Source organism: Oncorhynchus nerka, linkage group LG14 (assembly GCF_034236695.1).
Source record: "Oncorhynchus nerka isolate Pitt River linkage group LG14, Oner_Uvic_2.0, whole genome shotgun sequence".
NCBI classification, from domain to species: Eukaryota; Metazoa; Chordata; class Actinopteri; order Salmoniformes; family Salmonidae; genus Oncorhynchus; species Oncorhynchus nerka.
In genome coordinates, this window is record NC_088409.1 from 37,469,471 (window position 1) to 37,495,006 (window position 25,536).

The 25,536-nt window shown below is 44.0% G+C and overlaps 1 pseudogene; it reads right to left on the bottom strand.

Annotated features, from left to right (window-relative positions):
- LOC115142037 (uncharacterized) lies at positions 1 to 25,515 on the bottom strand (annotated as a pseudogene).
- Positions 25,516 to 25,536: the final 21 nt, after the last annotated feature.

The window sequence follows — 25,536 nt, forward strand, 5'->3', positions numbered from 1 at the left end:
CAGCATTGAAGTTGTTTTTTTATCTGGTTCATTCCAGGACAATGGAAACAAAGCTTGAGTCGACATGTCAATCACTCTTTTCTAATACAGAACACAATTCAGCACTAATATGACAGAGAGAGAGAGGTCATATGATTCTGGGAAACTCAGGGTTGAACAGCAGAAAGGCACTTCTGAGAACACGATACAGACAATATCTAGAGAGAGATTCAGAGAAAACTCAAGGGCCCATTCATCCTCTCTCAAGGGCCCATCGACTGTCGCACTAGCAACTCTGCTGCTTTCCAACAAAGTGTTGCATCTGGTCTAGTTTGTAAGGTGTACAGTGATAGTTAAGAGGTCTTAGTAAACTACATCTCTATAAACTTGACCTTTATTTAATGTCCGAGTTAATAGTGTACTATAAAAGTAGAGAGTGGTATGCAGTCTAAACGCTGTTTACCCACTTTTTTATTTATTTACGCACCTGTCGCAGAAAAAGATATTGGAAACATGGAGAGCATTACTTTATTCACAGCGAAAGTCTCTCAGCGTTACCAACGTACTGTTTTACCACTACATCACTGGTAGAGAGGGGTGAGGTCAATGTTACATGGTATCCTCTTCCTCATCGTCACTGTAGAGCTCAAAGTCTTCATCCAGTGCAGGGTCTGTCTCCTCCTCCCCCTCTGTCTCACCCCCAGTTCCACCAGGAGCTGCTCCATGTGCTCCAGTATGGGTCCGTCGTCACAGCGCAACTTCACGTATAGCTGGAGAGAGAGAGACCGTTTGTTACATACATGCACATTTCCACCACGACTTATTGTTAAAAATGCCTCTTTCCTAGTGTATTGGACTCAGCAGAACAAGGAAAGCAGAGAGGATTGTTCTCTGCTCTCTCTCGCATACACAGTATTGCTGTTGTTATCTCAGTGAAATGTGCTGTGAAGCAGGACCATTACAAAAGCCTATTGTAGAGGGGACCAGTAGATTTCCTGGTGTATAAAACTCTCTGCCTGAGTGGAAGCACTGGACTGATAACAGAACGGAACCCACCACACACACACTGATTCATTCCTTTTGCTCGAAACAACTTCTCCTCTAGTGAAGGAGATAAGCAGGTCTGAGAATCTGGGCTGAACTGCACACAAAGTACAAACAGCAGCAGGAACAGATCACCTTCACACTTACAGTGTAACCCTGCCAAAATAGTTTGTGCATGCGTTTGTGTCACCCCAGGAACAGTCTCCAAGCAGACGCTTGGCCCCTTAGGAGCTCATTTGGAGACAGTTGATGTCCTTCATTTTCAAGCGGATCAATTGAGTAGCATGGCATATCAATAAAATGTACTTATTCAACATAAGCTGTGACGTTTATGGAATGCTCATTTATAAAGAGGAACGCATCTGCCAGGATAGTATCATTTTTCATTGCGATAGCCGTTAGTTAAATAAACAGTGTTATACATTAGAGAAGAGTGCCGAGCTCGGCAAAGCCACACAATCAATTGAACACATTTCTCATTTAGAGTAATGCAAGTTTCTCTCCCTTCTTTCACAGGTTGGCTGCTCTGTGTATGTGAGAGTGTGTTTGTGTCTCCCTCTTTCACAGGTTGGCTGCTCTGTGTGGTGTGTATGTGTTTGTGTCTCTCTCTTTCACTGGTCAGCTGGTCTGTGTATGTGCATCACGGGTCAGCAGGTTCTCTGGTCTAAACCAAGAAGCTTTCCCTCAAAGCCTGGAGTCTGAGGCACATCTGGCCACTGCTGCACGTACACACACCCAATGACACGTCTTTCTTAAGCCGTTGTGACAGGGGGTGAGGGTGTTGACCTATGAAGAGAGAGGAGGGAAATTAACCCTTTAATTATCTCACCCTCTCGCTCTCCTTCCTCTTTCTCTCCCCACGCTCCAGATCCCTCTCGCTCTCCTTCCTCTTTCTCTCCCCACACTCCAGATCCCTCTCGCTCTCCTTCTTCTTTCTCTCCCCACACTCCAGATCCCTCTCGCTCTCCTTCCTCTTTCTCTCCCCACACTCCAGATCCCTCTCGCTCTCCTTCCTCTTTCTCTCCCCACGCTCCAGATCCCTCTCGCTCTCCTTCCTCTTTCTCTCCCCACACTCCAGATCCCTCTCGCTCTCCTTCCTCTTTCTCTCCCCACGCTCCAGATCCCTCTCGCTCTCCTTCCTCTTTCTCTCCCCACACTCCAGATCCCTCTCGCTCTCCTTCTTCTTTCTCTCCCCACGCTCCAGATCCCTCTCGCTCTCCTTCCTCTTTCTCTCCCCACACTCCAGATCCCTCTCGCTCTCCTTCCTCTTTCTCTCCCCACACTCCAGATCCCTCTCGCTCTCCTTCCTCTTTCTCTCCCCACGCTCCAGATCCCTCTCGCTCTCCTTCCTCTTTCTCTCCCCACACTCCAGATCCCTCTCGCTCTCCTTCCTCTTTCTCTCCCCACGCTCCAGATCCCTATCGCTCTCCTTCCTCTTTCTCTCCCCATGCTCCAGATCCATCTCACTCTCCTTCCACTTTCTCTCCCCACGCTCCAGATCCATCTCACTCTCCTTCTTCTTTCTCTCCCCACGCTCCAGATCCCTTCCACTCTCCTTCCTCTTTCTCTCCCCACGCTCCAGATCCCTCTCGCTCTCCTTCCTCTTTCTCTCCCCACGCTCCAGATCCCTTCCACTCTCCTTCCCCACGCTCTCCCTTCCACTCTCCCCTCTTTCGCTCCAGATCCATCTCACTCTCCTTCCTCTTTCTCTCCCCACACTCCAGATCCCTCTCGCTCTCCTTCCTCTTTCTCTCCCCACGCTCCAGATCCCTTCCACTCTCCTTCCTCTTTCTCTCCCCACGCTCCAGATCCCTCTCGCTCTCCTTCCTCTTTCTCTCCCCACGCTCCAGATCCCTATCGCTTTCCTTGAGGTTCAGGGTGATTAAGTGTACATACAATAAATGGCACACATCTCATAAAAAGAGCAGCAGAAATTGTTTAAGTGAGAGCCGATGTGCCCTTGACGCAAAATGAATGATAGACTTTCTTTCTTTCTTTGGGTGAATCTAATAGAGATCAAGGATTTTCTCCTCGCCTCCCTCTAAATCACAATCACCCTCTCCTATCTCAGCTCCTCTCAAACTTCCTACAAATCTCTCCTGCTGTGTCTCCACTCCCTCCATCCTTCACCCGCTCTCTTTTCCTCCTGACCCACACTACTTTCTTCATCCCTCTTTCTTCACCTTCTCCATCTTTATCGACCCGCCTTCTCTCTCTGCTCCACAAGTGACCTTCCTGTCTGTGTGACAGATCACTGCTCAAACTCCAACCTAGAAACACACACCCACACACACACTCTCAGGAGATGAGGAGAGCAGGGTAGGGAATGATGTGAGAGGTGGAGTGTAGGGGAGTAGAGGGCTGAGGGATGGTGTGGTATGGTTAACAGCAGAGGAGGTGAAATCAATAGTAAAAACATCAGAGAGAGGCAGCCTTGTGTGTGTGGAGTAAAAGAGTATGTATGTGTGTGTGTGTGTGTGTGTGTGTGTGTGTGTGTGTGTGTGTGTGTGTTTGTGAATATATGTGAATATATAAATGAATGTGTGTGGGAAGGAGCAAGTGGAGGTCAAGCGTTTTACTCTTTGATGAGCTAGAGGCGATCCCTTAGGGTATGGATGGCTTGGAGGGTGTGTGTGTGTGATGTAATTTTAATGCTGTGGCTGAAAAGCGTGAGTGAACTCCAGGAGTGAAGTGTTAATAGTGTGTGTGTCAGGGTTTTTGTTAGGAAAATGTGGCGCCGGACATTTAACCGGCAGCATTTTAATTTAACGGACATTTGAGAGATTTACCAGACCTATATGCATTGGGTGCGCAACCTGATTAGGGCGTCAACCCACGGTGCTCAGAATGACAGAACTCACATTTAGATAATGGTTACTCAGAACATGCAAGTCTAGGATGCTACGGTGTGGGTCCTTATCTAATTCCGAAGAGCAATTTGAAGATGTTAGAATAACTGCCACATATACCTTTCCTCAGCCAACAAGACGAGTAACAGAAAAATCACTAGCCTATGTCCATCTACTGTCCCCCTTAGTGGAAAAAGTTGACCTATTCTATTGGTCAGCTTGTTGAGAAAGAAATAGCCTAATCCAAACAGACTCTGGGACAGTTGTGGGACAATATATCCCAAATTCGTACAACCAGTAGGCCTAGGCTACATCAAAAAAAATATGTATAAGCAATGAGGCTGATGCAACAGATCAGAACTTGATAAACTATTAATTCTTCACATTATAAGCGCAGCAATGTGCACAAGGCTACTCGCAAATGTATGCTCCATAATGCAATTAGCGGTAGACACTGTTGTCAAACGCACACCGCGCATGAGTGGTTTCATGTAACAAGAGATGAAAAATATACATTTGAAGTTCCATGATCTCGCCATCACGGTTGACAACTCCATTGTGTCCTCCTCCCAGAGCGCTAAGAACCTTGGCGTGATCCTGGACAACACCCTGTCGTTCTCAACTAACATCAAGGCGGTGGCCCGTTCCTGTAGGTTCATGCTCTACAACATCCGCAGAGTACGACCCTGCCTCACACAGGAAGCGGCGCAGGTCCTAATCCAGGCACTTGTCATCTCCCGTCTGGATTACTGCAACTCGCTGTTGGCTGGGCTCCCTGCCTGTGCCATTAAACCCCTACAACTCATCCAGAACGCCGCAGCCCGTCTGGTGTTCAACCTTCCCAAGTTCTCTCACGTCACCCCGCTCCTCCGCTCCCTCCACTGGCTTCCAGTTGAAGCTCGCATCCGCTACAAGACCATGGTGCTTGCCTACGGAGCTGTGAGGGGAACGGCACCTCAGTACCTCCAGGCTCTGATCAGGCCCTACACCCAAACAAGGGCACTGCGTTCATCCACCTCTGGCCTGCTCGCCTCCCTACCACTGAGGAAGTACAGTTCCCGCTCAGCCCAGTCAAAACTGTTCGCTGCTCTGGCCCCCCAATGGTGGAACAAACTCCCTCACGACGCCAGGACAGCGGAGTCAATCACCACCTTCCGGAGACACCTGAAACCCCACCTCTTTAAGGAATACCTAGGATAGGATAAAGTAATCCTTCTCACCCCCCTTAAAAGATTTAGATGCACTATTGTAAAGTGGCTGTTCCACTGGATGTCATAAGGTGAACGCACCAATTTGTAAGTCGCTCTGGATAAGAGCGTCTGCTAAATGACTTAAATGTAAATGTAAATGTAATGAAATTTAGAAAGAGGGGAGATCTAAAGATGCAACAACTACCACGGATTGCTAATATGACTATGATTGTTCCTTTGGCTACTGGTAAATGAAATAAATAATTGCCTCCACGTTTCGACGGTCGGTTTTTACTTTGAAGCGCGGTAAGACATGCCTCATCATATGAGAAGTAAAATGTTCAGGTTCCAAACAATTAAGTATGTTTTTAAAATGCATACTGCTTCCAGCACATTGTAAAGTGATGTGTGACACGCTGAAGCCTGCCTAAAGTTGCCTACATGCACTTGAATGGCGAATAGAAAGCTCGCTTCAATTAGGCCTACCAGTTGACAAATAAAAATAGTAGTCCTAGCTCTTTTTAAATTGTGGATTTAGAATAGTTTTAGAATGATTGGGCTTATAAAAGCACCTTTAACTCCAGGAGCAACGAATGACCTGTTTGAGAAGCTGTAGCAGTAGCTCCCGCGCTGTCTAACAGATTTTCCTCTCATAGGTTCTGTGTCTGTATACTGTGAGCATGTGATAAACATAACGAATATAGAAATTATAAGCGCGCCAATTTAATTCCACTAAATTATGCAAATTAACCTATGTTAAGCATGAGTGGTCAAATGTGTTTACATCGACTGGTATTTCAGAAAAGCAATATTTTGCCATGGGATTCTTTTTCTTCTCCTGAACAGTTTTATTTAAAAGGCTTAAAAATATATTTTACGCCAAAAGCTGGCTATTGTCAGCTAACAGAAGCCCTGGTGTGTGCACACATGTGTGTACGACTCCCCTAGTGAGAGATAAATTGCCAAAGACATGTACTGTTCACACCACTACCTGTGTGTGCGCGCGCGCGCGCATGGTGTTCATGCCTGTGTCCTATGACAAACATACAAATTGCATACAGCTATTTGTGGCTTTATAAGGGGCTATGGTTTACAGCTCCTCTTCTCTCCTCTAAGAGGGGTTGAGGGAAGGTTGGAGGGGTGTCAAGGTCAACCATCATCCAACCCCCTTGTAAACTTCCATGAGAGCCGAAGAGAAACAGGGTCTGTCTCTTTAGAAGTAATGTGGCGAAGCACATTCATCAGAGGGGAAATGAATAATGGAGATATTTCTAACGAACAGAATCAAATGTGCACAGACACATACATGCACAAATGTAATTAAATATGCACACTCACACAAACAGTGCTAACAACATAATTTAGTATGCTAGAAGTGGACTTGTGTCTAAACAAGCCAGTGTGTAGTAGGCCTCATTAACATGTTCAGTGTTTCTGACTAACTTTGAGACTGAACACTTTAATAATTAACACCACGCTCACAAACACTGGTCTGTTACAATGGAAGACTCTCATACACACACTTGTGATGCGCGGGTTGAAACTAACCCGCAATCCCCGTGGTTAAATCTGTGGGGTGGGCAGGTTTATGGTCATGAAATATTGTGTGGATTAAGGGTGGGTGGCAGGCGGGCGGGTTGAATAAAGAGATAAATCCATAAATGTATAATTATTGTGCAATTCATAGCTATAGGTTACATTGGGGTTTCCCTTTAACTATTTGTATCTGAAGTCAGTGCGTAAGCCTAAGCTTCAGGGCCTAACTGTAAAGGCGCCAAATACACAGCAATTGCCAAATGCTTTTGGGAACACTGGCAGAAACTTTTACGTCAGTCCACTGAGGCAAAAAGGACAATGTCGGAGTATAATTCAATAAGAGAAAAGCTGCTAAATGGAGTTTAAAATAAAGAGAAGGGAGGACCAGAAAAGTAATAAATGGGAAAAATGATGTGTGATGGTTGTGAGGAGCTATACAAATTTGACAGTCACAAGACTGGGACTTCAAATATGTCAAGGGACCTGTACTGTTCAGATGGGTTAAATGGAATAGGAACTGAAATCTGGACATTAACTGTGGGTCTTTAACCTCTCGCATAGTCTTAATATTAACTCCTGCAGAATTAAGTGGTTATTGCAGTAAAATTATACACCAAATGTAAATTGACTTGGAAAGAGCAGTGGATAAATATGATTTATTTATCTTGAGAGAATGAATGCGCGGTTAGAGACCGCCCGTGAAGGTCCTAACTTTATCAGCATCGAAAAAGCTGATAGTATTTCAACCACATAAAATATGTATCCAAGCTCAAATTGAATCTTATCAGAAACATGTTGGGTCGTTTTCACAGCTTTTAACTCCCTTAAAACTAGGGATGCAAGGGTACACAGTATGTTATCGAACCGTTCGGTACGCCCCCTACGGCTCAATACACACACGTGAACCGCGGAATTACGGTATGAATGTAATGTTCTTATAATTTCCTAAATTTACTTATTGGGCTGCAGACTACACGCACATTGTACATTCAGATCCACCAAACCAGACGCGCAGTTTGTGGCCGTTAAGGGGCTTCCTGGGGGCTGACAAACTTTACTCCACAGCAATGTCTCAAAATGTGACAACCGCAGTGACAGCAACCCCCCTCCCCTTAAACAACCAATGGACGATTTGCAATGACAGTAGGAAACCTCCCTAATGCGGCCCCATGAAGAGAATGGAAACTAAAAATAATATTCTCTCAGCTCCGTGACAATGGCAAGACAGAGAGAAGCAATGCCGTCTTTCAAATCCGCTGTGTGGGAACATTTTGGATTCAGCGTTCAATACGATGATGAGGGTAAGAAGACCGTAAAAAAAACAAAGTACAGTCTGCAAGCATTGCTTTGCCACTTTCGGCTACTCGAGTGGAAACACTTCTAACATGATGTGTCATTTACGTCGCCATCACTCGGCCCTATCCCTAGCAGGTGGAGCTGGAGCAAGGAGCGTCCACTCGTTAGCGAAAACACAACAATCTCTCGCTGCTGCCTTCCAACAACAATTTGCGACAAAAAAAAATAAATAAAGAAAGCAGTGGGATTATTAATAGCCAAAGATTTGCAGCCCTATTCGGTGGTTGACTCTGGATTTCGTCACCTGATTAAATGTTTTTTTGCCGCGTTACAATGTCCCCTCCCGCACACATTTCGGCAGCGAAGTAATTCCCAAACTATGAAACATCACGGAGAGAAATTGAAAACGAATTGACACAGACACCCTATCTAGTTCTCGCCACTGATAGTTGGACCTCCAGAGCAACTCAAAGCTACCTCGCTGTGACGGTTCACTGTGTACTGGAAGCTACCTCACTGTGACGGTTCACTGTGTACTGGAAGCTACCTCACTGTGACGGTTCACTATGTACTGGAAGCTACCTTACGGTGACGGTTCACTATGTACTGGATTGGGAGATGAAGAGCTACGTGTTGCCAACTCCAACTCGTCCCCTTTATGAGTCATACAAGCACACACTTTTCTTAAAAATAAAGACACCGAAACCATACCCCACAAACTGTGATACATACCGAACCGTGGGCCCACTGTACTGTTGCATCCCTACTTAAAACTGGTAAAATGTTGGTAATTTGGACATTTTGCACAGAAAATCGTTCCCATTTTGGGGGGTTATTTCTGCGCAGAGAAACAGATGAAAGAACTTTGCCGATGTCAACTAGATTGAAGCATTCATTCTATCGATGTATACATACATCTTTTCTGTTGAGCAAGGGTTTATTTTGTTTTCTAAGGCAACAAGTAAATGACAAAAGCTGCATGTATCTAATTATAGACAAGTCGAGTAACAAATAGCCTAACAAAATGTCAGAAAGCAGAAACATATGCCCACCTAAAAATAAATCCTGCACCCCCAGTTAAAAAATTGTTCCAGCATCTGACTGTACAGGACATTTTCTATATTAGCAGTCAGATGCAAGCCTCAGATTTCCACTTTGTCACAATTTGGCGGTTGCGGATGGCTTATTAGCAATTGCGGAGGGGTTGAACAAACAGCTGACCCGTGCATAACTAACCTTGTGGGGACACACAATTCAGTCCCATTCAAAATCCTATTTCTCTAACCTTAACCCCCAAACTGAACCTTAACCCTAAAAATTAACCCTAGCTCCTAAAAGTAATTCTAACCTTAACCCTAAACCCCTTTTGTTTGTTTACTATTCGTGAGGACACACACACACTTCATAGGGCTCTCCATATAGAGTGTAACAAAATTCTAAATTAAGAAAGGGTTAACATTTCAGATTCACTGCCAGCAGTGAAGCTCTGTATCATACATGTGTATTACTGACTGTACAAGCTGACAGTACAATATTGACCAAACAGGCTGACATCAATACATGGCCTCATCAGTGTGTACCTTCTTGGCTTTGGACAGGTAAGATCTGGCTGCCTCCTTCAACGCTTCACACTCCTCCCGCTCTTCTCTCTCCTCCCTTGTTCTCTCCTCATCGCTCTCTTCTCTCTCCTCCCTTGTTCTCTCCATGTGCAGGTAACACACCCAGCCTGAGAGATACCACACCTGTGAGAGAGAGAGAAATTTGTATTTTATTAAGTGAGCTCAGCTGTGACAGGGAAAAACACATTTAACGGTCTAGCCTGCGTGAAATCTGTACCTGGAACTGTGACAAACAGGCTTTACACACGCGCACACACCGGAGGCACTTATTGAAATGCTCACGGCATCCTCATGAGCTGCCACTATGGTAACGAGCTGGGCCTGTGCCGCTTCACTGTGTCTTCGCAAACTTTCGTCTCCATGCGTCAATCTGACAGCGCTGTCACACACACACACACCACTTACAGACTAAAGGACAAAACACAGCTACACACATTGCATTCCTTCTCACCTCTCAACTACCTGCTGTATTTTCTCTCCCTCATACCAATATTGTACACACCTACATTAAAACACACCCTACATAGTTTACCCTCTTCCTTCCACCTACAACACACAGCACACTTGTACTTCAGAAACGTGTGTGAGGGTGTGTATTTCATCTGAGGACAAGGATCAGCCACCAACACTTTTTGCAGAAGCAGGACATTAACATTCCCCTCATTTACTATTCATTTTACAACAGAAAACATCCGCGACCTCCACCTCTATCGGTAGACCCATTACATGCATGCACGCACGCACTCATGAAGACAAGAGGCTTGAAGGCTGAACATAACTTTATGCCTTTTGAATGATTATACAATTATTAGAAGCATCCTCTTCATGACCTGATCTGCAACTCTGTAACTTAAGTTGAGCATAGCGGTTTCAGAACTTTTGAATACACGCACTGACCTGTGTGTGCATGTGTGTGTGTGTCTAGATCTGGGTTGCTACTTCAATCAGAATGTCTTTGCTTCCTCAAAAGAACCTTCATTAGAATAAGTCTCTTTGAAAGTGTTTATGAAATATGGTCTGTTTTGCTCGTATTTATGGATGTATTAAACTAAGCACACACACACACTTCATGAGCACACACACCACTCATCTCAGCAAACGAACGAGCCAGCTAATTAAGAACATCAGAGAATCCACTCAACACCCACACGTTATTCTCTTAATGATAAGTCTACAGTAAGGAGGTGTCAATCAGTCCTCTTGGATGAGACAAGAGTCACAGATACCATCTAGTTCTAGAGAGTATTTGTAGTTTTAACAAGGTCCATGTAAAGACGTCTAAGTCAGAATTCTATTGTTGACAAAGTACTACTTTGTACAGCGAGTTACGTGCCACCACCTTGACTAGTGGAAGCTGTTTGGGTCCATTAACAATGCATGAGTTACCGAGGTGGGTGACTTATCAAAAGGAATGGTTAGCACAAATACAGTTTGAGCTGTGGATAGAGGGTTTAGAGTAGGCTGTGTCTTCGTCATTTCCAGTTGTGTTATACAGGTTATTCTGATGGTGCGACTGACAAAACATGCGCTTTACAGTATATTCATAGGAGTTCAAACTGTGTGTGTGTGTATATATAAAAACAAATATATATATATATATATTATGTGTGTGTGTGTGCGTGTTTCTGCTTAGAGCAGGTGTCTCCTGAATGAGTTCAAAGGTTCAGCAAGTGACTGCTCTCAATCTGTCAGCTGAGGTGTGTAGGAGGAAGGGTGAGAAAGAATGAGCACACTGCAGTGAGATCGTCACACACACACACACACCCTGCAAAGAATACCAATATGGCTCTGGAGCAGAGAGAACTGAACAGAGGCTGCAGGTGTGTGTCCTGCTCACTTCACACACAGAAAATAAAACTACCCCAGAATCTTTTCAGTGTCTATTTTCAAAGGATAAAGGTAAAAACATGAACAACTTCATAGTTAAGAACACTATAACAGTGGAAGAAAATGTAACTTCAGAACACTATAACAGTGGAAGAAAATGTAACTTCAGAACACTATAACAGTGGAAGAAAATGTAACTTAAGAACACTATAACAGTGGAAGAAAATGTAACATATTCTATACAAGAACCAATATCACTCCCTAAAAACAACCCTATGGAACAATCCTTGGATAGCTTTTCAGAATTCACAGATAAAATGGTCCACATTGAAAACTAAAAGGCATAGAAACTGTAAATGACGGTAATAGGAAATAAATGTATTTCCATGACAGAATTAAAAAGCAATTTTGAACTGACCAATGTAGATATTTTCAAATGCATGTAACTTAAAAGTTATATCAAGAAATGTTTATTTAAAATATTTTAGAATCCCATTTGAGTCAGAAAAGGATATTCATATGATAGGTTAAGTATACAAAACCTTGCAGAGACCATAATCAACGGACAATCTCTTAGAAAAAAGAACAAAAAGAAACTATTGGAACCAAGACTTAAAAATAACTGATATTGGCACAAGATAGAGGGAATGTTGGAACATAACTAACAGAATTACAGTGCACGAAAATGTACGCTTAACCCAGTATAAACTAAAGAGACAAAATGTATAAATTCTACACCACAACGGCAGAGTCACGTCTTAAGTGTAAAACGAATAATGACGCAATAATCCATGCCTTCTGGGAATGGTGAAGTCCAAAAGTTATGGGGAGAGTTAGAAAGTTGGCTGTCAGAAGGATTCATGTAAATAAACTTTTAATCAGTCTGTCTGCATACTGTATTTCAAGACTTGGCATATGAGGGTGCAGTGAGATACCCAATTGGTTGGACAATACTTTTCTCATCAATCATCTTGAAAAAACTTACACTTAAAACTGGAAATCAATCAATCCCTCGTTAACACAATGGAAAAGGTCAAATGCTTTATTGTCTAAATGTTTAAAGTATGTAGGCGACGGAGAGAAACAAAATGGTGCAGTAGAGGCCAGAGAAAGTGATGCGGGTGCTGGAGACGGGGGTGTGAGCAGGTGGGCCTGGGCAGGGGTGATGTTGTTGATGTTTGTGTGTGCCTGTATGCTATCATTTGTGTGTGGATGTTTTGTATTGTGTAAAAATATATATATATAAAAACACACACACACACAAAAAAAAAACTGACATCATGACTCACCTGCACCACCTCGTCATCTTCCTTTAGTAGACCCTCCAACACATCTAGTGCTGTCAGAGAGAAATCATTAAAAAAACACACAAACCATAATTTCTGTTGTTCATTATACATCAAGCACATCCTGCTCCTAGCCTGAGTGGCTATGTGTGTGGAGGCAGAGCGAGCGAGGTGTTTCCTGTCACACACATCTCGCTCTTTCTGCTGCCCTAATCAATGGATGTGATCAGCGAGTCTGATTAGACTCTCAGAACCCAGTGATCCGTCGACACGGTCGTCAATAGCAACAGGACAGCTTACACAGTCATCAATACACAACGAAGCTAATCTCGTGATTACTATCAATAATCAGTCAATATCGCTCCTTTCCAATAGTCCTCGACCACAACAACCAATACAGAACTGGTCATGGTCAATAGTTCTAGTCTTGATCACCAGTCCACGCCCTCCTGTCCTGATGATTCCAGACTAGTTCACCTTACCCCTCCCCAGTGTTTATGATCTCACGCATCTCTTCAAAGAGTTCACCTGTCCCGTTTTCTTCTTCCCTCTTACACTTTTTATCATCACTTGTGTATGCGAGAGACAAAGGGTGTGTGTGTTCATTAACTGTGGCGCTGATTACCTGCTGAGTGGTATTACGTTTGATTAATTACCAATTCTGAAGGGAAATCAACATCTCATTCCTGATGATCTACAGAGTACATGTTTTGTATTAGAGCGGAGGTTGATCAAACTATTTAGCCGATGTAGTTAAACACTCAACTATCTGTGTTAGTTCCAGACCTCCAAGGAGCCAACCACTGAGTAACAACAGCTTACTAGAAAACAGACATCAACTCACAACAGACAGACATTCCCCTGACAACAACCCATGACGACGACAACAACTCAACTCTAAGACTGGTTGTCATGACACTACCTCTTGTAAGGACAAAATATTATTCCTGTGTGAATTGCTGAGGACTTTTACCTGTTTATATGGTCTTTATATACATGTACCTCCTGCATTATTCACTTGAAATACACCGATTGTCATTCACAGTTGCTTTGGTGTTCCTGCATCTCTGTCTCTGAAACAGTGTGTGTGTGTGTGTAAGAGAGACAGCTCTCCTGACTATTGTAGTCATTTGTCTTGTCCCTATCTATGCTCTGCACTCTTGTAAAATGGTTCTGTTCAGCAACATTGCCTGCAGATTACTCAACAGCAACAACAAATATACACACGAAACGTGTCGTCCCCTTTGCTTCAGGACCAGTTAGAAACCACCCTCCTGGGAGTAGCTCATTTATAACTCTCTCTATGTGTCTATGTGTAGCCGTGAGCATGCTTGTGTGTGTTTGTAGTGTCTTTATTAGTGTTTGTTGAGTCAGACTCCCGTACCTTTGTAACCTCCTGTCATATGAGTGAAAAACAAAGTGATTCATTTGACACTTGGAATTTACCTAAAGGTCCAATGAAGCATTTTAAGCATATTTTTATTTTTTAAAGCTTCAATATCAAATCATTTCTGGGTAACAATTAAGTACCTTTACTGTGATTATTTTTAACCATTTTAATTGAAAACAAACTGAAATAGCTTCTTAGAAAATAGCAAATTTTCAAGCAAGAACTTAGCTAGGGCTGGTCTGAGTGGGGAGGGGAAAACTGAAAACTAGCTGTTATTGGCAGCGAGGTTTGGAACTCTTATTGGTCTATTAACTAATTTACCTCTTGGTGATGTCACCAGGTAGGCCAAAACTGCATCCCACCAAAACAGGCTGATGTTTTAGGCGGTCTATTCAAACAGCTCTTACACTAAAAGGGCATTACGATCATTTTCACTGTATTTTTCCAGTCTCAGTGTGGAAATATACACTTAGTGGACAGTTTATTAGGTGCACCCTGTTCACAAAAAAATGTGAAATGGTTCACTCCTACAGGCAGTGAGTCACATGGCTGTGGTTTGCTATATAAAGCACGCAGACAGGCATTGAGGCATTTAGTTACTGTTCGATTGAACGTTAGAATGGGCAAAATGAGTGACGCAAATGATTGAGTGTGGTTTGATGGTCTGTGCCAGGCGCTCTGGTTCCAGGATCTCAGAAACGGCCAGCCTCCTGGGCTTTCCACGCACGATAGTGTCTACGGTTTACAGAGAATGGTGCGACAAAAAATAAAAATAAAAATACATTCTTTCAGGGGCAGTCCTGTGGGCGAAAACACCTCATTGATGAGAGGTTGAAGGAGAATGGCAAGAATCGTGCAAGCTAACAGGCGGGCCACAAACAGGCAAATAATGGCGCAGTACAACCGTGGTGTGCAGAACGGCATCTCCGAATGCACAACTCGTAGGTCCTTGTCATGGATTGGCTATTGCAGCAGACGACCACACCGGGTTCCACTCCTATCAGCTAAAAACAAGAAGAGGCACCAGTGGGCACGCGATCACCAACACTGGACAACAAAAAGAGTCCATGGCTAAATTGTGCCTAGTGTGAACAGTACTGGCTGGTGGTGGTGTAATGGTGTGGGGAATGTCAAGTCCCTTGATACCAATTGAGAAACATGTTCATGCCCCAAAGAATTCAGGCTGTTCTGGAGACAAAGGAGGATTCAACTCAGTACTAAATGGGTGTACCTAATAAACTGGCCCAGTGTATATAAAAAACAGAAAAATCTGTTTGACTGCACTGGGCCTTTAACATCGCTCCAATGCAATGTGTAGACTGCATCTTACTTGTGCTATGGTGATATATGATAAAACAAACAGGCCTAGCCTTCATATGCACTTAACAAAAATAGTAGTGCAACATGTAGTGATGGAAATAAAAGATCCCATTAAATATTCCAACACAGCACAAAAGCTTATTTCTCTCGAATTTTGTGCACAAATTTGTTTACATCCTTCTTGTGAGCCTTTTATCCTTTTCCAAGATAATCAATCAACCTGGCAGGTGTGGCATATCAAGAAGCTGATTAAACAGCATAACACAGGTGCACCTTGTGCTGGGGACAATAAAAGGTCACTAAAATGTGATGTTTTGTCACGCAACACAATGCCACAGAGCTTGCAATTGTCATGCTGACTGCAGGAATGCCCACCAGAGCTATTTCCAGATAATTTAATGTTAGTTTCTCTACCATAAGCCACCTCCAATGTCATTTTGGATGTTTTGGCCTGGCTCTACAGTGGGTGTACATGGCTCCCAAGTGGGTGGACCTATACCCTCCCAGACCCACCCATGGCTGCACCCCTGCCCAGTCATGTAAAATCCATAGATGAATGACTGATTTCCTTATATGAACTGTAACTCAGCAAAATCTTTTAAATTGTTGAATGTTGCGTTTATATTTTTGTTCAGTATATATACAAACTACATGACCAAAAGTATGTGGACACCTGCTCGTCAAACATCTCATTCCAAAATCATGGGCATTAATATGGAGTTGGTCCCCCCTTTGCTGATATAACAGCTCTTATGGGAAGGCTTAGCACTAGATGTTGGAACATTGCTACAGAGACTTGCTTCCATTCAACCACAAGAGCATTACTGAGGTTGGGCACAGTTGGCGATTAAGCCTGGATCGCAGTCTGAGTTCCAATTCATGTCAATGGTGTTAGATGGGGTTGAGGTCAGGGCTCTGTGCAGGCCAGTCAAGTTCTTCCACACCTATCTCGACAAACCATTTCTGTATGGACCTTGCTTTCTGCACAGGGGCATTGTCATGCTGAAGAGACATTTGGAAGCACAGAATGGTCTAGAATGTCATTGTTTGCTGTAGAATGAACATTTCCCTTCAATGGAACTAAGGGGCCTAGAGCTGAACTTGTTGGAAAGGTGGCATCCTATGACGGTGCCACGTTGAAAGTCACTGAGCTCTTCAGTAAGGCCATTGTACTGCCAATGTTTGTCTATGGAAATTGCATGCCTGTGTGCTCGATTTTATACACCTGTCAGCAACGTGTGTAGCTGATATAGCCAAATCCACTAATTGGAAGGTGTCCACATACTTTTGTATATATAGTGTATTTTTGGAATGTTCGTTCAAATCACCACTGAGTTTTTATTTCAGCTGTTCAGAAATACCATCTTGGTTTACGGCTCAGAAGAGGGTGAGTAAAAGCATAGAGTAAAAAGAAAAACTTGAATGTGTAAAATAACACGTGCAGAACATAGTTATGAGAAAGAAGTTTACAGAGGGGTGGAACAGGGGTGAGAAATCCGTATTCATAGCCAATTATATTTGACCCTGGTTGTAACCACAGTCTTTTTCTCCCTTGTTCCCTCTCTGCTCTACTTGGGTCAAATGCTTCTTGTCCGCTGTTTAACAACGGATTCCCTATTCGATTCCGATGTGTGTGTTGTTGTTGTATGAAAACTGCAATGTTAATGACTTGCCTCTGGGTTTTACCACTGCTGTGTAGAAACTTTTAACAATAGAAGACTAAAATAGTCTGTTATTCTAGCTCTGAGTTATCTTGTCAGGCATCTCCTGTTCTCCAGTTATCTGCTGCTTCCATATTGTTGTTATCGTGGTGAATGTTCCAAAGCTCACAGCCATCTTCATCCTCATCTCCTCCTCCTCAATTGTGTCTGATTCCTCAATAGATGCACTGAGTCTGTAGTGTGTGTGTGTGTGTGTGTGCGGCTTGCTGACACATGCAGGAGGATGAAGACAAACAATGTGTCAGACACAAACACCTCTCCACCCCTCTCCCTCCAGATCATTTCTAAAGCCCTCTATCCTCTTATCTCCGTTCCTCCCTCCATTTACCTCGCTCTCTGGGTAAAGACCACTCCTCTATTATTGAAGATGATCTCTGGCAAAGATAAAGAATACAGAGCACTGGCCTTTTCAAAGAGGAAACTCATCCTACACACATATATTCCTATCTCGTACTCTTCTGCCTCTATGAGGAGTTTGGCCGTGGTGATGCGGGATTCATATGGTGGGAAGTCACTCTGGAAAGGGAACACCAATTAGACACACACACACTCACTCACAGAATCTCTCTCACACAGACACACACAACGTCACACACAGACAGAGCGATAAGTTGGCCCTCTGACTTGGCTTTTATGCTCTGGGTTGTCTGACTCACCTGTGTGTGTATGTGTGTGTGTGGGGGGGTTAGTCTCTCACCTGTGTGTGTTCCTCCTCTATGTCCTCTCTGCTGGGTGGAGCGTCACTCTGTTTCAGGGTAGGTAGCCACGCATCCACACTCCTCATCAGGTACTCCCTCCCCTCCTACACACACAGAAAATCAGACATCTGCTCCCCTGAACTGTCAAGTAAAACTCCATCTGGTTAGACCCACAGTGCCATCTGGTGGCTGGAGGAGATATTATCAAAAGTAACCTTGAGAAAATCTGCAGTATTCCAAAACTCGTCCCCTCTTTGAAATGTTAAGAGTAATTTAGGAGTAAATACCTAGCTAGCTGTTATTGTTGCTCCCTAAAGATTAAGGTTTGCCGAAGAATTGGAGGCCTGTCTCATTGCAGTGCTAGGACTAGCAGATTATCATAAAATTATATGGCAATTGCAAATGCTCTGATTGTTCAGTTATAGACTATTTTTCTCTCTCCCCTTATCACTTTCTTTTGCTCTCTCTCCCCCCACCTTTCCTCCTCCTCTCTTTGTCAGATGTGATCCCTGTGCCCAAATGTATCTGCTTCATAACTAATTCTGCATTAATATCTGTCATAAACTGATTCATGTGTGTGTGTCTAGCTCAGCAGATTAATGGCATATGATTCCATTTTCTCACATTAATTAATCTGATCTGATTAATCTGATAATCTGATCGCTGCTTTAATAAAATGATAACTTAGTGTGAGACATACCACCCTCTGATTTATAGCCATACAGTGTGTGTGTGTGTGTGTGTGTATGTGTGTGTGTGTGTGTGTGTGGACCTGGTTCTTCTCTGTACTGAACAGGTAGCTGGCCATCAGCTGTAGAGCCTCTGGGTTGTCAGGGTGATAGGTCAGCGCTCTCTCTATGGCCTCTCGACACTGATCTCCTGCCCTATCCTCCATACTACACAAACACACACACACAAATCTGTAAATTCAATACACAACAGGCCTTTCAGGTAACAAAAATGTATATATGACTTTTGTGTTACCAGAGGTCAGTGAAGTAGATCTCTGCCACAGAACAGTAGGCCACACACACGTCTCTGGCTGTCAGGATCTCTGACCCCGAGTCCTGGAGTGGGAAGGCTGCTGCCTCAGCTCCTGCTCCTGCCTGCGGTGACGGTTGGGGTAGAAGTTTTCAGCATCTCTGGCTGCCAGTTTGTAACCATTAGTTTATGATAGTCAGTTTGTGACAGTCAGTAGACGTGTTCAGACTGAAGCAACAGCTCCTCCTAGTGTTCTGTGTTAGACATGCATTCAACAAGATCCATAATACGTGTGTGTGTGTGTGTGTGTGTGTTTGTGTGTGCGCTCACTGTGGCTTGTGCATGTTTCTCCAGCATACACTGTAGTATCTGTATTCCTTTGAGGTAGTATTGCACAGCCTCCTGGCCTGTATCTGCCCTAGAGACATGTATTTACTATGACCTTCATCAGGACTCAACTGCACCGCACGCAGAAACACTTAGAGCTGGGGTTAAGGAACACACACACACACGCATGTGCGTTTGCACAACACACACAGAGATGCAATCAAACCATACACACACACTGAAGGATATTTCCTTAGCCCTCTCTGTGTCTCCCAGTTCAGAGTGGATGTGTCCTAGCAGGTCCAGGGTAAGGAGGTTGTCAGGCTCGCTGTCAGAACCTCCCCGCCATCTTAAACTCCAAACTGTCCATACCCTCCTCAGTCTGAAACACAACACAGGACAGATGTTAGTGTGACGCGTGTGGCAAACTCCAAACCTCCTGCACACTCCTGACTCCATCTGAAACAGGAGAAAGAGAGAGTAGGTCTGGAGTGTGTGTGTGTGTATGTGTGTGTTCTACCTTCCCCAATAGTTGTTATACAGTATATATACAGCAGTTTTTTTCTTGGCTTTCTCCTGCATCTTCAGCTTCATTCAATCTTGAGGTGACAGACCTGCCAGTCCAGAGCCTGTTGCAACACAGCCCCTATTGTCAACAATAGCCTACATAAGTCTGCCTACAGTTACTGTAGCTAGCAAGCAAGTTAGATTGCTAGGTTGTTCTTTCCAGAGCGGACTAGCGAGCTACAGTGCCTTCAGAAAGTATTCACACCCCTCGACATTATCCACATTTTGTTGTGTTACAGCCGGAATAGAAAATTGATTAAATTGCATTTTTTTGTCATTGGCCTACACACAATACCCCCATAATGTTAAAATGGAATGATGTTTTTGAAAATATAAAATGAAAAGCTGAAAAGTCTTGAGTCAATAAGTATTCAACCCCTTTGTTATGACAGGCCTAAAGTTCAGGAGTAAAAATAATAAGTTGCATGGACTCACTCTGTAACCAATAATAGTGTTTAACATGATTTTTGAATGACTACTTCATCCCTGTGACAAACACATACAATTATCTGTAAGGTCATTTAGTAGAGCAGTGAAAATCAAACACAGATTCAACCACAAAGACTAGGGAGGTTTTCCAATGCCTCGCAAAGAAGGGCACCTATTGGTAGAAGGGTAAAACAAAAAGCAGACATTGAATATCCCTTTGAGCATGGTGAAGTTATTAATTAAACTTTGGATGGTGTATTGATACACCCAGTCACTACAAAGATACAGGCGTCCTTCCTAACTCAGTTGCTGTAGAGGAAGGAAACCGCCCAGGGATTTCACATTGAGGCCAATGGAGGCTTTAAAACGGTTTTACTAGGTTTAATAGTGGTGGCTGCATCATGTTATGGGTATGCTTGTAGTTAAGGACTCGGGAGTTTTTCAGGATAAAAAATAAACAAAGGTGCTAAGCACAGGTAAAGTCCTAGAGGAAAACCTGGTTCAGAATGCTATCCACCAGACACCCGGAGATGAATTCACCTTTCAGCAGGACAATAACCCAATACATAAGGACAAATCTACACTGGGGTTGCTTACCAAGAAGACAGTGGCCAAGTTTTGACAGTTTTGACTTAAATCTACTTGAAAATCTATGGCAAGGCCTGCAAATGGCTGTCTAGCAAAGATGAAAAAACCATTTTGGCAGAACATTAATATTTTTCTAAAGAATAATGGGCAAAAAAAAAAACGACTCAGAAAAAGAGGGAAACGAGGCGGTCTTCTGGTCAGACTCCGGAGACGGGCACATCGTGCACCACTCCCTAGCATTCTTCTCGCCAATGTCCAGTCTCTTGACAACAAGGTTGATGAAATCCGAGCAAGGATAGCATTCCAGAGGGACATCAGAGACTGTAACGTTCTTTGCTTTACGGAAACGTGGCTCACTGGAGAGACGCTATCGGAGGCGGTGCAGCCAGCGGGTTTCTCCACGCATCGCGCCGACAGAAACAAACATCTTTCTGGTAAGAAGAGGGGCGGGGGCATATGCCTTATGGCTAACGAGACATGGTGTGATGAAAGAAACATACAGGCACTCAAATCCTTCTGTTCACCTGATTTAGAATTCCTCACAATCAAATGTAGACCGCATTATCTACCAAGAGAATTCTCTTCGATTATAATCACAGCCGTATATATCCCCCCCCAAGCAGACACATCGATGGCTCTGAACGAACTTTATTTGACTCTTTGCAAACTGGAATCCATTTATCCGGAGGCTGCATTCATTGTAGCTGGGGATTTTAACAAGGCTAATCTGAAAACAAGACTCCCTAAATTTTATCAGCATATCGATTGCGCAACCAGGGGTGGAAAAACCTTGGATCATTGTTACTGTAACTTCCGCGACGCATATAAGGCCCTGCCCCGCCCTCCTTTCGGAAAAGCTGACCACGACTCCATTTTGTTGATCCCTGCCTACAGACAGAAACTAAAACAAGAGGCTCCCACGCTGAGGTCTGTCCAACGCTGGTCCGACCAAGCTGACTCCACACTCCAAGACTGCTTCCATCACGTGGACTGGGATATGTTTCGTATTGCGTCAGATAACAATATAATAATAAGCTGATTCGGTGTGCGAGTTCATTAGAACGTGCGTTGAAGATGTCATTCCCATAGCAACGATTAAAACATTCCCTAACCAGAAACCGTGGATTGATGGCAGCATTCGCGTGAAACTGAAAGCGCAAACCACTGCTTTTAATCAGGGCAAGGTGACTGGTAACATGACCGAATACAAACAGTGCAGCTATTCCCTCCGCAAGGCTATCAAACAAGCTAAGCGTCAGTACAGAGACAGTACAGAGACAAAGTAGAATCTCAATTCAACGGCTCAGACACAAGAGGTCTACAGTCAATCACGGACTACAAGAAGAAATCCAGGCCAGTCACGGACCAGGATGTCTTGCTCCCAGGCAGACTAAATAACTTTTTTGCCCGCTTTGAGGACAATAAAGTGCCACTGACACGGCCTGCAACGAAAACAGCCCTCAGAGCATGCGCAGACCAGCTTGGACGGTGTGTTTACGGACATATTCAATCAATCCCTATACAAGTCTGCTGTTCCCACATGCTTCAAGAGGGCCACCATTGTTCCTGTTCCCAAGAAAGCTAAGGTAACTGAGCTAAACGACTACTGCCCCGTAGCACTCACTTCCGTCATCATGAAGTGCTTTGAGAGACTAGTCAAGGACCATATCACCTCCACCCTACCTGACACCCTAGACCCACTCCAATTTGCTTACCGCCCAAATAGGTCCACAGACGATGCAATCTCAACCACACTGCACACTGCCCTAACCCATCTGGACAAGAGGAATACCTATGTGAGAATGCTGTTCATCGGACTACAGCTCGGCATTCAACACCATAGTACCCTCCAAGCTCGTCATCAAGCTCGAGACCCTGGGTCTCGACCCCGCCCTGTGCAACTGGGTACTGGACTTCCTGACGGGCCGCCCCCAGGTGGTGAGGGTAGGCAACAACATCTCCACCCCACTGATCCTCAACACTAGGGCCCCACAAGGGTGCGTTCTGAGCCCTCTCCTGTACTCCCTGTTCACCCACGACTGCGTGGCCACGCACGCCTCCAACTCAATCATCAAGTTTGCGGACGACACAACAGTGGTAGGCTTGATTACCAACAACGACGAGACGGCCTACAGGGAGGAGGTGAGGGCCCTCGGAGTGTGGTGTCAGGAAAATAACCTCACACTCAACGTCAACAAAACTAAGGAGATGATTGTGGACTTCAGGAAACAGCAGAGGGAACACCCCCCTATCCACATCGATGGAACAGTAGTGGAGAGGGTAGCAAGTTTTAAGTTCCTCGGCATACACATCACAGACAAACTGAATTGGTCCACTCACACAGACAGCATCGTGAAGAAGGCGCAGCAGCGCCTCTTCAACCTCAGGAGGCTGAAGAAATTTGGCTTGTCACCAAAAGCACTCACAAACTTCTACAGATGCACAATCAAGAGCATCCTGGCGGGCTGTATCACCGCCTGGTACGGCAACTGCTCCGCCTACAACCGTAAGGCTCTCCAGAGGGTAGTGAGGTCTGCACAACGCATCACCGGGGGCAAACTACCTGCCCTCCAGGACACCTACACCACCCGATGTTACAGGAAGGCCATAAAGATCATCAAGGACATCAACCACCCGAGCCACTGCCTGTTCACCCCGCTATCATCCAGAAGGCAAAGTCAGTACAGGTGCATCAAAGCTGGGACCGAGAGACTGAAAAACAGCTTCTATCTCAAGGCCATCAGACTGTTAAACAGCCACCACTAACATTGAGTGGCTGCTGCCAACACACTGACACTGACTCAACTCCAGCCACTTTAATAATGGGAATTGATGGGAAATGATGTAAATATATCACTAGCCACTTTAAACAATGCTACCTTATATAATGTTACTTACACTACATTATTCATCTCATATGCATACGTATATACTGTACTCTATATCATCGACTGCATCCTTATGTAATACATATATCACTAGCCACTAACTATGCCACTTTGTTTACATACTCATCTCACATGTATATACTGTACTCGATACCATCTACTGTATCTTGCCTATGCTGCTCTGTACCATCACTCATTCATATATCCTTATGTACATATTCTTTATCCCCTTACACTGTGTATAAGACAGTAGTTTTGGAATTGTTAGTTAGATTACTTGTTGGTTATTAATGCATTGTCGGAACTAGAAGCACAAGCATTTCGCTACACTCACATTAACATCTGCTAACCATGTGTATGTGACAAATAAAATTTGATTTGATATGAAATGTTGCACAATCCAGGTGTGGAAAGCTCTTAGAGACTTACTCAGAAAGACTCACAGCTGTAATCACTGACAAATGTTTTCACTTTGTCAATATGGGGTAACTCTGGGTAGTAAGTTGGTGGTCTGTTGACATCCCTCTAGTGGTGTGGGGGCTGTGCTTTGTCAAAGTCGGTTGGGTTATATCCTGCCTAGTTGGCCTTGTCTGGTGATATCGTCGGAAGGGGCCACAGTGTCCCCTGACCCCCCTTTGTCTCAGCTTCCATTATCTATGCTGCAATAGTCTGTGCGCCGGGGGCTAGGGTCAGTCTGTTATATCTGGTGTCATTCTCCCGTCTTATCTGGTGTCCTGTGTGAATTTAAGTATGCTCCCTCGAATTCTCTCTCTCCCCTCCGGAGTACCTGAGCCTTAGGACCATGCCTCAGGACTACCTGGCCTGATGACTCCTGGCTGTCCCCAGTCCACATGGTCGTGCTGCTGCTCCAGTTTCAACTGTTCTGCCTCTGGCTATGGAACCCTGATCTGTTCACCGGACGTGCGACTGTACCTTGTCCCAGACCTGCTGTTTTTCGACTCTCTCTACCACACCTGCTGTCTCAACCCCTGAATGTTCAGCTACGAAAAGCCAACTGACATTTATTCCATTAGTCTACAACCACTGTAATTATTATTCACTGGCCAAGTACTCTAATCTCCACCCGGCACAGCCAGAAGAGGACTGGCCACCCTTCAGAGCCTGGTTCCTCTCTCGGGGTTCTTCCTAGGTTCCTGTCTTTCTAGGGAGTTATTCCAAGCCACCGTGCTTCTACATCTGAATTGTTTGCTGTTTGGGGTTTTAGTATAAACACTTAGAGACATCTGCTGATGTAAACTGGACTTTAAATACATTTGATTTGGTATTGTGTTTAATAAAATATTTAATACATTTTGAATTGCGGCTGTAAGACAACAAAATATGAAATACGTCAACCGGTATGAATACTTTCTGAAGGCACTGTAGCTATCACACAGGGACAACAACACAAGTTGTCCTTTATAGCGATCTAGCTAACGCCTTAGCCACGTCTCATACCCCCGTTAGAGCACGGATCTTTCCTCTTGGCTTTGCTCTTCTTTTTGCCATTGGGTTTGCCTCCCATTACAACAAGAACGATTTGTAATCAACTTCTATCATTTATGTTAGAATCACTGTAAAAATATGGGGATAAATGAGTCCACCCATAGGATATAAGTGCACATACTCAGTACTGTTGGAACAAACAGTTCCAGTCCCAATGAATGACAGTAAGAAGTCACTGTTTGAGAATACCAAAGGCAATCGATTTGATGTTGCGTTTTCTTGTGTCTTATTTGTTATATACAACCTTAATTAGTTGAGTCTTTGATCAAAATATTTGATGTTAGGTCTCCTTGTGTCTCATTTATTATATACAACCTGAATTAGTTGTCTTCGATCAACTGCCATTGATAAAGTATTGAACCAAACGTCACTGAGATAATGTACAGAAAATAGGCGGGAAAGATATGACGTAGATAATTGACAGTCAGAACTCACCAATGGACTGCCAAGCCTGAGCCCATACCTCAAGAACATTCTGGATTTGGACCAATCCAC